This window comes from Nothoprocta perdicaria, unplaced genomic scaffold (assembly GCF_003342845.1).
Source record: "Nothoprocta perdicaria isolate Ctin4 unplaced genomic scaffold, notPer1 scaffold_228, whole genome shotgun sequence".
In the NCBI taxonomy this organism is placed as follows: domain Eukaryota; kingdom Metazoa; phylum Chordata; class Aves; order Tinamiformes; family Tinamidae; genus Nothoprocta; species Nothoprocta perdicaria.
Genome location: NW_020455450.1, coordinates 156,423 through 168,142, shown reverse-complemented (window position 1 = coordinate 168,142; position 11,720 = coordinate 156,423).

The following is an 11,720-nucleotide window of genomic DNA, read 5'->3' as shown; positions in this document are numbered from 1 at the left end:
GGCTGCAGATCTGCACGGGGTCGCCTTTGGGATGTAGGGATCCCGATGCTACAGCGGGTCATGGGCTGGGGCCTGCTGCCAGGAGGACCTTGCCCTGGGAGCAGGGATGCTGCTCCCACCTGCATCAAGCTCTGGCTTTTGTGGAAAGCTCCATCAAAATAACGAGAAGAAGCCATAACCTGCAATCTTCATACGTACTTTCGCTTCTTTTCACAGTTATTTTTTGTTGTTGTTTTTGCCTTATTGCTCCGGCCAGATGTTCCAAACATCTGGTGACGGCATGTTTGTTTTTGGAGGCTCTTCTGTGTTATGTTAGTGACATCGCAGCGCAGAAGGCAGCAGGAATGCGTCTGTCACATAGTTCGCCACCCACGCCAGATGTTCCAGCGGCTCCGCTGCCGCCCAGCTGCCGCCCAGGGCCACCCTGACCAAAACTGGGCAACCTCCAGGAATGGGAAGGTTGGAAGTGTTTGCAGGAGCGGGATCATCAGCAGGGGCAGGTCTGAAGTTTGGCTTTGAGAGCAGTTGGCTTCGTGGCCCAGGGAAAGCAGCTCTCGCGCCACGTAATAAGTCACACGGAGCCTTCTGGCTCCAAGACCTTTCTTCCCCTAAGAAGGGGAAAAATTCCACGTTCTTCTCCCAAGTGCAAAGATTTCACAGATTTGCCTTGACCGTAAGACAAGAAAGACAGCTCGGGACTCCCAGCTCAGCACGTTTTCATAGAAACAAAAGAACCCATCGGTTTTTCACCAAAAAAAAAAAAGAAAAATGAAATGAAACATTTGTTTTTCCACTTTTTAGGGTTTTTTTTTTAAAAAAAAAATGTGTGTGGGAGAAGGCAAAAAAAGCGCCCTGGCCGGGCTCCATCTGTGAGCATCACCGTGTGTCGCAAGCGAGCGCGCGCTGTCAGCTCCCCAGCTGTGGTTTTGAACCGCCGGCCTGTGGTGAGCAGGAAAGCAATTACTCTCGAGTGTCGTTTTCACAGCTCTCTTTTATGGAGCCGGGGCCGTCTGGAAGCAGCGTCTGCCTCGCTGAGTATTCCCTGATAAAACCTCCCTGCTCCCGAGGAGAGGCGGGACGTTTATCCAGCACCCCGGCGGAGCTGCACAAAGCCAAAGGCTGGAGAGGGTAGAAATTATTTCAGGATATACCCAAGTCATGAGCCGGATCTTTTGGGAAAAGGGAGCTTGAGCTGCTGGCATCCATACAGGTTTGCTGCAGCCGGGCTAGGAATTTTGCTGCCTGTAAAGGCACATTCCCAGCAAAATTATTCTCCCTTGTGGCCTCAATAATAAAGTTCCCCATCAGCTGGTGGCCCTGTTGTACCCAAAACCAAAGGTGCTTTTGCCCATCAACATCAATTATGTGTTTTTTCTCCTCTCCAGGATCAGTGTGAAGAGCCATGAAGGCCAGAAATGTCCTTCAACAGAAGCAGTGAGGTGTCCTTGCCCATGGAGGGGCTGCTAGTCCCTGTTTTCTCCCAATTCTGTGCTGGGCTTAATGGAGCAAGGGCAGTAATTGAGGCCTATTGAGTCTCGTTTTAAGGCTGAGAAGGACACGGTGGACCTGGAGCCTCCTCGGTCCCCCCTGGGACAATGATGATGATGAGGAGCCCACTTGGAAGCAAGGAGGTAACCTCTACCCCTGCGGCTCATTTGCTCCATGGAGACTTGGGCCACAGGGGGACTTCAGGCCATGCTGCAGGTCCAAACCCCGTCCTCACAGCCCTGTAATACTCTGAAATGCTGGCACCTTGTGGCAGCTTGGAAACATAGCATGAAAACTGGGGACAAAGCTGGTCTTTGAATCTTGCTCTTCTGCTGTTTTCATCCTGGTTCTTCCTACAGTGCCATATTTCGCCTTCCTTGTGGTATTTAGGCTGGGAGGTTGTGTCTGTGGGCTAAGGAGCCGAGACCACATCAGATGTTTTCCCTCATCCTGGAGATCTCTCTCATCTGATTTTGAGACCTGGGACTTGATGGCCTGTCTGGCTTGCTTGGTCAGCAGCACTGAGTGTCTTACAGGGGCAAAAAGATACTCGTAAGCCTGACTTAGATTCAGCTCTAGCTGAAAAGGCGTCCACTGAACTCAGGTGCAACGCTGGGAATCCTCACCCAGCACAGTAAGAGTTATTTAAACTGCAGGAACAAATAAGTTCCCACAGATGCACGAGAAGATTGATTTCTCTAGGTGCTCAGCTGGAGCCAAATACCTTCCCAAGGACAACCCTTCTACAGAGCCACAGGTTTTTATCTTAGCGCATTAATTTGTCAGGAGACTGCAGAACAACTCCCACCCCGTCCTGCAGCTCCCACGATGCTTTCCCGGAGCATTCCCGGAGTGGAGATGCTGCCCGGGATGCTCCAGGAGCTCATCTGGCCCCGCTTCAGGGCTTTGAAAACATCTTGGCGACCTGAAGCCCTTTAATAGAACAGGAAGCGTCAAATATTATATGGATATAAATAACTCGGTAGAAGCGGCTTGCGAGAACATCTGGCTTTGCACATGCGTGGAGGGAGAAGAGCAGAGATAATTCACCATTTTGGGGATGCCAGGCAGAAAACCAGTGTTTGATAGACCAGTGGGATAAAATGGGGGCATTCTGGGGTGCAAGATCCTTCTCCAGTGACTGCTTTGTGCTTTTATTTCCATGCTGAGCCTGCCTCAGTGAGTGTTTCTTTACCCAAAGAGGATTCCGACATGTAAGCCTGGCTCTAAATAGCTTCCTCCTTTATTAGGAATAGCCATTGGCACAAGCTGCCACGGGAAGTGATGGATTCTCCATCTCTTGAAGTCTTTAAATCAAGACCGGATGCCTTCTTGGAAGAGATGTAGAGCCAAACACGAGTTATTGGGCTCGCTGTAGGAATAATGGGATAGAATCATATGGCCTGCGTTAGACAGGAAGTCAGGCTGGATAATCTATGGTCCTCGCTGGCTTTAAGATCTAGGAAAGTTCAGATCTGCAGCCAAAGTATGGGACTCTTCACGTGCCTTGGAAATCAAAGCACCCCAGGGTATGGGAAAGCGTCTGAACCGCCTGGAATGCGACCAGTGCCTACGGATTTATTTTGCCTGGTACCTGGAACAAGGTCATTTTGCACTAAATTATCTCCCCTGTAGAGTTTCGACGGGAAGAAGACCCCGAGGGAGACCCCTGAAACCCCCCCGGCAGAGGAGCCGGGAGAGACGTGGGCGTCGCGCGGTAAAATAACACGGAAACGGAGGCTCCAGCAGGCAGAAAAGTAGGGTAGGCAGAGAGGCCCGCAGTTCAGCGATGAGTCAGTGCGTGCGAGCTCTCAGCCCGGGCGCCCGGCCGGGCCCGGCGGCGCCGCGAGCAGCCGGAGGCTCCGGCTCGCGCCTTTGGGTGCCCCACACCTGCGCGCGYGCCCAGCTGCCGGTTGCGGTGGTTTGAGCTGCAGGGCACGCGGAGAGGCCGCCAGCAAAGAGCTTCAGGGGCTTTTCCAGCCCTGACTGCAAATGCATCTTCTCCCACGCCGTTCCCCTCTCCGTTCCCCCTTGGAAACACTCATTTTAGCCCTCCTGTCCTCTCCTGCCGCGTGTATTTTTCTAGCAACAAGTGCAGCAGTTTGCAACCCTGCAAACGCCCTGGTTGCAACGAGGGGAGCTCAGAGAAGAGCGTTTCGGCCCCACCTCTTTCATCAGCGGGACACGAATGTAGAAAGCAGGCCAGAAAATCCGGTAGCGACGGCTGCGAAACGGAGACGAGGGGAACAGGGCAGATACGTTAACAGCTCCGTTGCGCTTGAGAGCCGCCGAAGGTGAACCGAAAAGTCTGGACCCCAAAGAGCAGTCAACGAGTGTCAAGATAAAGCGGTTTCCAGCTGCATCGGCTGCTCCAAGAGGGAAAGAACGTGTTGCCCTATGCCCTGCGGGAGAGGAAGGGCGCAGGGGAGGCCTCCGGCTCCAGCTACGAGCTCCTCGGCACCTGCCCGATGCCGCGGCCTCCGCCGGGGAGGCTGAACGTGGAGGCTGCGCCGGCCTTGCAGTGCCGCGCGCGCGGCACCAGGCGGCTCCCGCCGCCGCTCTTGCGGCCGCCGCTCGCTCGCTGCACATTTCCAACAACTCCAAAGGGCCACAGCGTYGCTCCGGAGGGAGGGAGAAGCCACCTGCGTGCAGGGATTGGGAGGGATGGCTAGGAGAAAGGCTAACAGCTTTAGCAAAAGGGGCTCTTGCGCCGCGCTGCGCGGTTTGCCGGCGGGGCTCGTGCTTTTCGCTGCAGCTCGCTGCAAACCCGGAGCACAGCGGTTGCTCGGCGCAGGGGTTATCTTTTAAGCGAAGCCTCCGGATGGCGGTTTAGAGATCGCTTGAAGAGATCAAGCCTCACCTGAAAAAAAATAAGCTGCTTTTACAGCCGGCCCTCCCCTCGGCCTCAAGTGCTCCCTTTCGTTGAAACGAGAGCATCATCACGTTGCAACCCAAACAGCGCGGCCCCCGCGCTGCTGGGCGAGAAGTGAAAAGCGCCCTCGACTCGCAGCCGGTAATAAAAGGAAGCGAAACCGCTGGAAATGTTTGTCTTTCGCCGCCCAAGCAGAAAGCAAGAGAGGCAGAAAGGGGCCTGACGGTTTGAGACGTTTCTCAGGGGCGCCGCCGGTGCGAGGGCTCCCATACGGGGCTGCTGGGGGGCCTGGGTGCTCCCTGAGTATCCMGGAGCCGGATACTCAGCATCCCCATTGGGAGCAGCCCTGACGAGGGCTGGATTTGGCCCCAGCGCGATGGCAGCGAGCGCAGCGCTCGCCTCCCTGTTATTAAATTGCTCCTAATTCCAGGCGGCGCCCACGGGCTCGCCGACGGGGCCGTATTCATCACGCCGCAGACTAATAGCCATCAGAGCGCATAAAGGCTAATGGGGAGGCACATAAGCCAGAGCGCAGGTAAGCGCCGAGGGCGCAGGAGCCTTGCAATGACGGCGCCGCTAAACCAGCCCCCGGCTCCTCCAATGCCTCCCCATCCTGGAGCTGTGGAGCCACTTCCATCCCGCACTCCCTGCACGGGCATCCTGCCTTTKGGGAAGGAGCATCTGCAGTGACAACCCCAGGAGTGCACGAGAGGACGGGCGGCAACGGGCAGCTTAAAATAACCACGGGGCGCCCGGGTCGAGCGCTGGCCGCCGGCGAACCCCCCCGACAACAATTAAGGGCATCTCGTTAATTTGCTGCTTTGTCTTTTATTTAGAGCCGGGGCTCAGCCCAGGAAAACGCCGCCTTCCACCCCGGCCCCTTTGGCGCACGAGCGCCATCRAATCCCGGCGGCTTTTCCAGCGCCGGGGGGCCGTCACCTCGGGGGCACTTGCAGGATGCTCCTTGCCCCTTTTCCTCCCGTTTYGGAGCTGCCCGGCACGACGCGGAGCCGGGGCAGCCCCCGCGGCGCCGATAACGGGAGCCCCCGGAGCCGCTTCCTCGGCACGCCGGGACTCAGGGACAACGCTCACATCCTGCGCGCCGCCCCGGGCTAAAAATACCGCCGGGAAAGGGCGAGCGAGCGGGAATGGGAGCGCGGAGAGGCGTCAACGGGCGAGAGGCCGCGCGGAGGCCGGGAGCCGCGCGGAGGCCGGCGGCGAGTGGATCCCGGCCCCGTCTCGCCGCACGCGCYGGAGCCTTGTTCCAATTAGCGCCCGCCGGGAGCCGGGGCGCAGCTGACACCGGCCCTCGGCCGCCACTTCCCCGCTCCTGGTTTGCGTTGGCCGCCGCTTCGGCTCCCGGCCGGCCTCACCGGCCACCTCAGGGTGGCCACAGACCCGGGTTGGTGGCAACCACGGCGGCCGCGCGGTTGGGGTTCTCCATCGGGCTCCAAGGCCGAGCTGGCCACAGCTCCAGAGGGTCCGTGGAGCAGCTCAGGAGTCCAGGGTGTCCCTTTGGGCCAGGACATCCAGGTGCAAAAGCCATCACGGCCACCACGAACCCCTCCCATTCCTTCTCCTTCCAAAAACCCCCCTTTTTCCTCCCAGGATCAGCAGCCACCCCATCCCACCAGCTCCCCCATCCTCATCCCGAGGGCTTTTCTGGTGCCGTAGCCCCATTCCCTTGGACCCAAGGCAAAGCGGAGGCACCTGAACCCACTCGCCACCGACCCCCTGTCTGCGCTCAAGATGTTTCAAAGCTCTCCCCTTTCTATTTCCATCCCCGTCGTCATCCTGCTTTGAGAGGAAGGTCTATTATTCCCCCTCCCTCCTTTTCTCCCTGAAAAAAAAAAAAAAAAAGGGACATTGTTTCTCCTTTCTTTGATTTAAAAGCCAAAAACAGTTATAGGAAACTGTTCAGCAGATGTTTTACAGTATGAACCTAGGGGGAAAAAAAAAAAGAAAAAAGAAAAGCTCTCCGATTTTGCTGGAGGATCTATATTTAGCTTAATGCTTCCTCCGATTCAGGGTTTGTGTTGGCATCGCYGAGGCGTAGGTCTGAGCGCTTTGATTGCAGCATTTATTTTATTTCTCCCATTTGCTGCATCCACGAAACCCTGGAACGGCCCGCGGGAGCTGCCGAAGCCTGATGGCCACTGGAGCCATCCCAAAAACAGGGCCGTGATCCTGGCAGCCGGGGGAATCCGAAGGATCTGCAGCGCCGGCTCCGAGGCAAGACATGATCCTTCCACCAGTTGGTCCTTCCTTAGCTTTTCTGGAGGTCTTTCCAGCTGCTYGAAGGTCTTTCCAGCTGCTCGAAGGTCTTTCCAACCCCAAAACCCAATGTCACCTCACCTTGGCCATGCCAAAACCAGGTAGCACCCGGATGCCGACACGTAAGCGAGAACGGAGCCAAGTTTCATGCTGTGCTGCTGCCGAGGGAACCTATTTTGGGCCACGCCACCCCAAATCACCTGCACCCCTTTCGTCTGCTCAGGTCCCCCTCATTTACTCCAGTTTGGGCACCTGTGAAGGAAAGGGGTCACACAGAGCAGCCAGTGCAATAGGACACAAGGATATATGAATATTTCTACCAGTCTAACAAAAGATCTCCTGACCTACCAACAGGCCTCATTTTTCTTAATGTGAGCACTGGGAAATACTAACTGGTTTTCCAGGTAGTATTTTCACAAAGTAGTAATTAAATTACCTTTTTTTATCGCTTTCAGGCGTTCCCATGCACCTTTCCACCATGCAAACGGGGCAGGCACCTGCAAAAAAAGGAGATCAGACCCAAAATCTTTCTGTCTGCTCTTAGAAATCTGATCATTGCTGGTGCTTGCATGGCAAAATTTACAGATTTGCATCTTTCGGGCACAGCCTGGCAATGTTTTGGCTAGAACTTCCTTAGAGATGTTGCTCAACGCCGCGCTGAGGGCGCAGTGGAAATGTCTCACTTCCTCTTCCAGAATGAAATTTCAACGGGAGCTGCGGCTATTTTCGGTTTGATCGCACACACACACACATATAGGCATGTATATGCATTTATAGTCATGTGTAGAGAGGGAAGCTGGACTGAAAAGCAAAAAAGCAAAAAGCACATTTCTTTTTCCACACACCAGATCACACCCAGCCCCTTGCAGCATCTTCAGACCCCAGGGTTATTTCAAGCCGCTTGCTGCACGGTTCTTGTGCCCCTTGGAGAAGGCAGATCAAGCACATCTGAGTAAGTTTAYAGCAGCTAACTCAGTCCAGATGAAGGAGATTTACCTGCAGCAGCTTCCAACCCAACGCAGCCCCACCAGAGTCATGGGTGGATGTCCCTCAGCCATCAGGATGCCCCCAGAACTGCCTTTCTTTCTAGTTTACACCCTGTGCCCATCCTAAGTATTCAGCACGAGGGGTCTGAACTCCTACCTGAGCTCAGTTTTGGTGACTTTGCCAGCCCCTACGCTGGTTTTTCCAGTGCCATTTGGGAATGGTGGGACCTAGAGGTCCATAGGTGATGTGAAGGGTTTCTTCCTTCATCCTGTCATCCTCAGGGAGGCTCCCCAGTTGTAGCCTTCTATTGTGCAATGCTCCTCTCATTCTCCATCGGCTCCTCCACCTGCCAAACGGAGGCCGAAAGGCCTTAATTCCYGGGAAAAGCTGCTCTCTCTGCTGACGGATACGGCCAGGATGTCACTGGAGCTCAATATGGGAAACCAGGAGCCTCCCCGTTCCGCAGACACGCAGGCTTGCACAGAGGTTATTAATATAGGGATTAGAGCATCCGCAGAACCGTCTGCTCCGGAGCAAACGCGCCAGGCTGGGAAGCGCATCTTGCTTGCAGCTGCCACCGGGCTTATCCCGGTGCCTCGGGGAAGGGTTGCCCGCGGATGAATTCCCTCCCTTTGGCTCTCGGACGTGACGGAGCCTTTGTAGCAAAGCCCAAACCTTCCTGAGGAGATGGATCCCTGTAAATGATTTCCCGCGGGCGGCTGCCAGGGGCCCCGGTGACGCGGCTTCGTGCCACCTGCTATATGTGCTTTTAAGCCAAGGCGAAAGGGCGACAGTGCAAGCATGCCTGGGAGCTGGAGGAACTCCTCAAAGTACCTGCTTTTTCATTCCCAGAAATATTGTGTCTGTGATACTTTCTATGTGTGCGGGCACCGCTGCGCAGGGGAGCCCTTGGTGCCACTTTGCAGATTCGGGATACGTTTGGCAGCACCGGTGGGGCCAGCAGAGCGGATCCACCCGAAGGCTGTTCCTGGCTTTCCCGGCTGCAGGCGGGATGCCGGATTCGTGCAGGGATGTGAGCGGGGCCGGCTGCGGCCGCTCCGGGGGCTCGTGCGCCGCGGTCGTGACTCGCCGTGACCCGTCGTGACTGCGCTCCRGGGCTCCCGGCGAGCGGGTTTTCCGCCTGGAGCCCTCTCCTGGGGGAAGGAGCAGCCCGGGCGACCAGGAGCCGCTTCCTCCTGCATCCAGGACCTGGGAGCAAGGAGGAGGCCGGAGAGGAGGGTGCGGAGCTGCTGGCACCGGGGTCGGATGCACCCGGCTCCGAGGAGGGGACCGGCCCAGCGGCTCCYTGCAACCCATGACCTCAAATAAGGGAGATTCCCTCGGGCTGTGCGTGTTCCAGCTGCCATCCCTTATCCCTTTCCTTGGGGTGCCCGGAGCGGCGCCCGCTGCCAGGCTCAGGCTGCCCGAGCAGGATGGCCGTGTCCTGCCCGGCTTTAGGAGAGCGGTGGCCACCGAAAGCAGCAGAGCCCTGGGACCCATGGGCGAGCAGGGCACCCAGAGGTGCCCGGGCTGCTTGGCAGGGGCAGCAGAGCCGGGTCTGGTGTCCGGGGGCTCCGGGGAGAGGCAGGGGCTTGAGCCAGGGTTAAGGGAGCAGAGCTCGGGCCGTGCCTGGCCAAGCCTCGCCCAGGCTGTGCTCCCAGTGCCTGCCCTTCCTTTTGCTTTCCAGAGCCTCCAGGAAAGCATAATTCCAGCACCATTCCCCCTTCCCAAGCACTTTGTGGGGGCCCAACGCGTTGCCACTTGCAAAACACCCCCCCGACCCCCCTAAAACCCCCCAAAACCCCCCGCCCCCCCCCAGCACCCCCTGGCCCCGCGTGCCGGGCGCTCCGGCGGCTCCGCTCGCCTTTCCCACCGCCCTGGACGCGGGGCTGACCACTCCCCCTGCCTTTGAATAGGCGGCCCTGCTGCGAGCACCATGGCATTCCCATCCCCTCCCGGCCCCCGGCGCAGAGGACGGCGCCAGGTAGTTGGGAAGCGAGCGYGGACGCGGGTGGCGAGCCGGCCGGCACGGTGCCTTCCCCTCCATCACCTCTGACACAAGCAGTAAGTGGCGATGGGGACAACGTCCCCGCGACCCATCGCGGGCTCCAGCCACCTGCCCTGCTCCTCGGGGCATCCAGGACTCGCTCTGCTCCCGATTTGGCTCCCTCCGGCGCCGATTCGTTTGCTAACGGGCTACCTGAGGTTCCCCCGTTCCTTGGATCCCTGCGGATACGGTGCTGCCGTTCCTTGGATCCTTGCGGATACGGTGCTGCCCTTCGCTGCATCCTGCTTCTCCCACCCAGCCCAGGAAGGCAGCGGGAGCCGAGTCCCGCCGGGAGCGCGGCCGAGGCCTTGCAGCCTCCTATTAGCCTCTGAATTATTGCTTTGCCCTTGCCATCGACTTCCCATCCCGGGCTGTCAACTGACACCTTTGGGGGCTGCGGGCCGGCTCCGGCGCCGTTTCCTGGATACGGGGCTGCTCCGGCTGCCTCCCTGCGGATCCGCTGCCTCCGGAACCGCTCGGGTGGCAAGGGGGGGATTGGGGTGCGTTTCCACAGGGGGAAGGCAGCCTTGGGGGCCGTGGGGTGACCCCCGGGGTCGCTTTGCTGGAGCTCTGTTGCCCGCGGCATCGTCGGAACTTGATCATAAGGCAGCAATAATTAGTAGGTGCAAATTGGAAAGCGTTTAACTCGTGTGTTCGTTTGGATGCCCCCCAACCCTACGTGCATGGAGCTGATCCGGCTCTTACAGCCACCAAATCCACTTCGGATCCAGTGGGTGCCGGGGGAAGCAAAAGGCGGAGGGTGAAAGGAGACGGATGGGCAGCGACGCGCCGAGGGAAGAGCGCGGGGAGCGCCGGGAAGCGCCGCCAGCCCGGCGGCAGCTCCGCTCCTCGGCCTCCCTTCTGCACCRACCTGTTAAAATAGGCACGTGTTTTGTAAGCCCCTGCAGCCAGCAAAGCCTGCCCGCGCATAGCCCCGCGTTTGGGATGCTCCTTTGGTTTTAAACTCGGGAACCRGGTGGGTTTTTAATGCGCCGGCACATCCACCAGCACGGCTTCCCYGGGGGGCTGGAAATGGGCCGAGGGCCTGGAAAACGCCAGCGTTTCACGGGTTAAACGCTCGCGAGGGAAGGATGTCCTTTCCGTGAGCTCCTTTCCCCACCCCCTTGGTGGAGGATAAATTATTCCGGGATGCAAAAATAAAATGGCCATCGCGGAGCGGCCTTGGGCCTTTTATGCATTATCAGCTCTCCGCATGCTGCGGTTCTTGGCTGTCCGGGTGTAAATCGGCTGTAATATGGGTGTGATTTCCCCATATTTGCCCCGGTATCTGACGTGCTGGGCTCAGACAGCGAGGGCAGGAGCTGCCAGCTCCCGACGGGACCTAAGCGCGGCCTCGGGCCCTCCAAAGGGAGCAGAGGAACCGTGGAGATTCACATAGGATGCCCAGGAGAAGAAAAATCCGCCTGCACATCAGGGAAACTTGCTGACAGTGGGAGACGGATTGGGCTGTGAAGTAGTTTCCTATGGGAAGTGGTGGAAGTTCTGTTAAAATTAGCCCGGACAGAGGCTGCCAGAGCTCCCTCTCCCGAGTCATCCCGGCTCCTGCTGCCAGCCGTGCGTGCCTGCTTTTCCAGAGCATAATTTCCTGGATACGGGTCTGCTCACCTGCAACCAGGTCCATTTGATGTCGGCATCGTTTTGTCCTGTTGGTCACAAAATCTGCATTGGCCTTTGGATAGGCCAAGCTTAATGGGCTCATGGGGGACCCGCAATGAAGGGGGACATGAGCTAATCCAGGAGGGCGTCTTCCTCCAGAAGATCCCTCTCCGAAACGCACAAGTCTCTTTGCAGGAAGCAAACGGCTTTTGAAGACACTTCTGCAGGAATTGTGCTGATGTCAACAAGCTGGTTTTGTTTTCTGTGAGGTATTTTTGGGTTTGCTTTGTCAATTAAAAACAAAAAGGAAACAATTTCTCCCCAGTCCCAGGGCAAAGGAAACGTGATCTCATCTAACCTCCGAGTAGCTCCACCAGCTTCCAGCTGATAATTCCCTCCCCATGCCCAGGCTCCCGTCACAGCTCATGCTGACGG